This window comes from Malus domestica, chromosome 07 (genome assembly GCF_042453785.1).
Source record: "Malus domestica chromosome 07, GDT2T_hap1".
Classification (NCBI taxonomy): domain Eukaryota; kingdom Viridiplantae; phylum Streptophyta; class Magnoliopsida; order Rosales; family Rosaceae; genus Malus; species Malus domestica.
Window position 1 is genome coordinate 5,403,317 of NC_091667.1, and position 6,000 is coordinate 5,409,316.

Consider the following 6,000-nt stretch of genomic DNA (forward strand, 5'->3'; position numbering starts at 1 on the left):
TCTAATGAAAGATAAACCGAGGCATCTTGAAACCTATACTATGGTGACTCGTTGGTTTGGTAGTAATGAATATGGCCCCTTCTATACTGCAGTGTCATTAAATTGTTGCAGAATGATCTTATAAATGATGACCATTGTTCTTCTAGAGGAATGGTGCATGGTTAGCATAAGTTACAGCCCCTTGTCATAGAATTAGTTAGACCTGATAGGCGCCGTAGTACTTGACTTAATTTATTGGATCATTTTTCTGAGGGTAATTAATGTGCGACAATATTTCGCCATAGACCAACTCCAGTGGTTGAGATTAAAACCTAAATTTTAGCTCAGAAAATTTAGGTTTTAACCCAAAAATAGTTTTTATCTTCCAATGATTTTTATCTTCCAATCGTTTTGATCATAAGGAAGGCTAGGAATTATTTGGAACATATTGTGCATAAAACTAATTCTCCTCTTTCCCGTTACATGAGGATGTAAAAGAGAATGTAGACATTGGTGGGGTGAGGAAAAATAATCAGCTTGGGTGGAATTTCCTTTTGTGATTTTCTGTTTTAAATATCACTACTTTTCAGTACATTAATGTTATAAACCAAATTTAATGGGAGGCTTTCTTTCCATTGGTGCTTCTGTAGAAAGAAAATAAGTAGCTGTATTTTTACCGCGTGTTCGCATATTTGATGTAGAACAAATGGCGGAATGGATCGAGGAGGAGATGGAACGTCGGAAGACAAAAGGGCGCAATCATAAAAGGGGTATTAATTTCCCATAAAAGTGGCTTGAGCCACTTTTCGCAGAAACGTGTTAAAATAATTCTCCCACAAAAGTGGCTTGAGCCACTTTTCGCAGAAACGTGTTAAAATAATTCTCCCACAAAAGTGGCTTGAGCCATCTTTTGCAGAAAGTCATCAAGACAGCAGCCTACTAATAAATGGAGTCTTTTGGGGTTTCAAGGGCTTTATTATATGTCAGTTATTTTCATTTTAATTTCCTAAGTCTTTTGAGTTTTCCAAGAGGTTGTAAAAGGCTTATTTAAGCCATGGCTTTGTAATCATTTGGACATCTTTTTATCAATTAATCAAATTATCCTTTGGGATTTCTATCAACTGGTGGACTCCAGTAAACTTTGTTCTACAAGGGATTACGCTGGTAACCCTTTCATTGCTTCGTGCTGCGTCAATTGGTACCAGAGCGAGTTTCTCTCGTCTTGGCATCGTTGATTATCCTATCTATCCATGGGTGATCGTGATCGTGAACCTGCCCCTATCACTCGAGCAGACTTGGATGCTCTAGCTGAACAGATTACAAACTTGACTACTCAAATTGGAGAACTTCGTGAGATGTTGGTCCAAGCCATTGGTCCAAATAATCATAGAGCTGTTGGAGTCAATAATCTACGAGTTCCTAGGCTCCGTGTTCAAGACAGCGAATCGGAGTCCGAAGAAGAAGATGTGGAACCACATGCAGCTAACAATCCAAACCATCAAAACCGCAACAACTTTGATGACTTTCGGATTAAGGCCGACATTCCAACTTTTGCAGGAAACCTTAAAATCGAAGATTTCCTGGATTGGCTAGTTGAAGTAGAAAGATTCTTTGATGTCATGGAGGTTCCCGAGACAAAGATGGTGAAGATGGTGGCCTTCCGTCTCAAAGCAACTGCCGCTGTTTGGTGGGATCAATTACAAAATACTCGGCAGAGGCAAGGAAAGAATCGAATCCGCACTTGGAGAAAAATGAAGCAACTCTTGATGGATCGTTTCTTACCTGCGGATTATGAACAACTTTTGTATCGTATATACATCAGCTGCGTCCAAGGCAACAGAAACGTGACTGATTATACGGATGATTTCATGAGACTTGCGAAGCGAAACAATTTGATGGAGACAGAAAATCAAAGGGTTGCAAGGTTCGTGAATGGATTGAAACCCTCAATTCAAGAAAAGATTGGGCTGCAAAATCTGTGGAGTTTGCAAGAGGCCATTAACATGGCCTTGAAGGCGGAGATAATAGAGAAAGAAAGGCGACAAACCTCTTTCCGGAGGAACGTGACGGAGCATTTTGAAAACCCTGTCGTCTCGTCCACCGACAAAGGAAAACCTGTGCCACAAAGTTCGGGAGAATTGAAACCTTCAAGTTGTTCTTCTCAAGCAGCAAATGAAGGGAGTAGCAGAACTTTTAACAAGGGGCAGAATAGAAACCAACCTCCAAGGGAGAATCCGTACGCCAAGCCTATGGGAGACATTTGTTATCGTTGCACAAAATCGGGCATCGATCTAACGTTTGTCCTGAACGGAGACAAGCCAATTTGTTGGAGGCTGAAGGGGACCAAGAAGAAGTGGGTGATGATGACTATGAAGGCGTTGAATTCGCAACTGAAGAAGGAATGGATCGTCTCGCTTTGGTGTTGCAGCGAGTTCTTTTAACACCAAAAGAGGATGGGGAACGACATTGCATTTTTCGTTCTCTTTGCTCCATCAACAGCAAAGTTTGCGAAATGATTGTAGACAATGGAAGTTGTGAAAATTTTGTGGCCAAGAAAGTGGTGGAGCGTTTACAGCTACCAACGGAGCCTCATGTCACCCCATACTCACTTGGATGGGTGAAGAAAGGACCTTCCGTCTATGTCACAGAAACTTGTCGTGTCCCACTTTCCATTGGTAAGCATTACTGTGATGAAGTATTTTGCGATGTTATTGATATGGATGCTTGTCATATACTATTAGGGAGACCGTGGCAGTTTGATGTGGATTCGACATTGAAGGGTCGAGATAATGTGGTGTTATTTACTTAGAATAATCGGAAGATTGCGATGGCTCCTGTTTCGCCCTCTGAAGTACCAAAAGCAAAGAATACTAGTTTCCTCACTCTAATTAGTGATAAGAATGAGATTGAAGGGGCCATAAAAGAAGCATATTTTTTCTTTCCGATCGTGATGAAGGGACTATTGACAGAAAACAAAGAAGAGGAACAAATCTCTTCAGAAGTGCAGCAATTATTGGAGGAATTTCATGAACTCATTTCTGACGAGTTGCCTAACGAGCTTCCTCCCATGAGGAACATCCAACATCAAATTAATTTGGTACCTGGAGCTAGCCTACCAAATCTTCCCCATTATCAAATGAGCCCTGCAGAAAATGAGATTTTGAGGGAACAAATTAAAGATTTGCTGCGAAATGGGTTTATCCGAGAAAGTATGAGCCCTTGTGCAGTACCTGCCCTATTGGTTCCAAAGAAAGACAAGGAAAAGAAAAAGGCATGGCGTATGTGTGTAGACAGCCGAGCTATTAACCGAATCACCATCAAATACAGATTTCCAATACCTCGATTAGATGACATGCTAGATGTGCTTGAAGGTTCGAAATTATTTTCAAAAATTGACCTTCGCAGTGGCTACCATCAAATTCGAATCAGGCCTGGAGATGAGTGGAAAACGACGTTCAAGAGCAAGGATGGACTGTTCGAGTGGCTAGTGATGCCATTTGGATTGTCTAATGCACCGAGTACCTTCATGAGGCTTATGAATCAGGTTCTTCGTCCCTTCATTGGTCTCTTTGTTGTGGTTTACTTTGATGACATCTTAATCTATAGCAAGACCAGAGAAGAACACATGATGTATTTGAGACACGTTTTGGGTGTTTTGAAAGAAAATAAATTGTATATGAATCTCAAGAAATGCATATTTTGTACAAGTAAATTGCTATTTCTAGGATTTGTGGTTGGTGAAAATGGTATTCAAGTGGATGATGAGAAGACCAAGGCCATCCGAGAATGGCCAACTCCGAAGTCCGTCTCCGACGTGAGGAGTTTCCATGGCTTGGCTACTTTTTATCGGAGATTTGTGCGGCATTTCAGCACCATCACCGCACCCATTACAGAATGTTTGAAGAAAGGCAAGTTCCGTTGGGGAGATGAACAAGAACAAAGCTTTGTTTTGATCAAAGAGAAGCTTTGTACTGCTCCGGTGTTAGCTCTTCCAAATTTTGAGAAAGTATTCGAAGTCGAATGTGATGCAAGTGGAGTGGGAGTGGGTGCTGTCCTTTCCCAAGAGAAGAGACCTATAGCTTTTTTCTCTGAAAAGCTAAGTGAAGCCCGTAAAAAATGGAGCACTTATGATCAGGAGTTTTATGCGGTGATTCGAGCTTTAAAACAATGGGAACACTATCTCATTCAGAAAGAATTTGTGTTATTCACGGATCATCAAGCCTTGAAGTTTATTAACAATCAGAAGCATGTTAATAAAATGCATATCAGATGGGTAACGTTCTTGCAAAAATTTCCATTTGTTATCAAGCACAAATTTGGAGCTCAAAACCGTGTTGCCGATGCCTTGAGTAGACGAGCATCATTGCTAATCACTCTTTCCCAAGAAGTTGTGGGTTTCGAGTGCTTAAAGGAGTTGTATACAACCGATGATGATTTTCAGGAAATATGGAGGAAATGCATCAATCATGAACCTATGGCAGATTACTCTATCAACGAAGGTTTTCTGTTCAAGGGTAACCAATTATGTGTTCCTATCTCTTCCTTGCGGGAAAAGCTTATTCGAAATTTGCATGGAGGAGGATTAAGCGGTCATCTTGGTCGTGACAAGACGATAGCAAGTTTGGAAGAAAGGTACTTTTGGCCACAATTGAAACGGGATGTTGGAGCCATTGTGAGGAAGTGTTACACTTGTCAGGTTTCAAAGGGGCAAGTCCAAAATACGGGTCTTTACATGCCTTTACCTGTTCCTAACGATATTTGGGAGGACATTGCTATGGATTTTGTGCTTGGACTACCCCGAACACCAAGGGGAATGGATTTAGTTTTTGTGGTGGTTGACAGGTTCTCCAAGATGGCTCATTTCATTGCTTGCAGAAAAACCGCTGATGCATCAAACATAGCCAAACTGTTTTTTAGGAAGGTTGTTCGATTGCATGGGGTACCTAAGTCCATCACTTCTGATCGAGACACCAAGTTCTTGAGTCATTTCTGGATTACATTATGGAGAATGTTTGGGACTACTTTGAATCGAAGTACTACTGCACATCCCCAAACTGATGCACATCCCCGAAACAGCCACCAAAATTCCCTTGATCTGCCATCAACGGAAGATCAAGCGATGCCTCTGTCCATATCGAGTTATCAAACACCGGAAAACTCTCGCTCATGTTCCCCCCAGAATATCCCATCCATTCCTTCATTGTTCACATCACTAGTCATATTCTCCTCCACTTTCATGCCACCCTGCTTCAGCTGGGTCTCAGCCCGGCGAGAATTATAATTTCCGGAGGGCTGATCCACCTTCACGTTCACACAATTATTACAAATAACAGGTACTGCATTATCTTTCTCGGGAGCAACATAACATGCAGGATAAGAGGTGGCACGCCGGGATTGGCGGACGAGGGACATGAAGAGCAAGTTACTGTTGTAAAAGAATCTAGTAAAAGTTAGCTTTAGTAAAAGTTGGTTAGTTGTTAGAATAGTTACCACTGTAACTATTTTCTTTACCTGTGTAAATCTAGGTATATATATATATATATATATACATCAGTATAACTAATTTTAAAATTAATAAAAGGAAATCATTTGTCAATATGGTATCTCTCGCCTAAGTCCACCGACTTCGATCCTCTTTGGCTATTTTCTTGCTTATTTTCCTACCTACCAAACACAGTTGCTTTCGTCTGCCAACCTTCAGTCTTGTTCATCAATGGCAGCAAATTCTTCTAATTCTTCCTCTCCAGTGGCCGCCCCTGTTGCTTCTTCTTCGGCGATTGCGAATCCTTCTTCTTCGCAGCCTGCTCATCTCCATTCTTCTCCGACGAACATAAACCCTAACTCCTTCTTTCAACCTTCGATCAACTCTATCACGATTCAAAACATCGGGAGTATGATTCAAACAAAACTCAAGCGTCACAATTATCTTGTTTGGCGTTCTCTTTTCGAGCCGATCTTCTGCCGCTACAAGCTCACCTGTATTGTTGATGGATCTGAACCGCCACCGCCTCAATTTCTTGC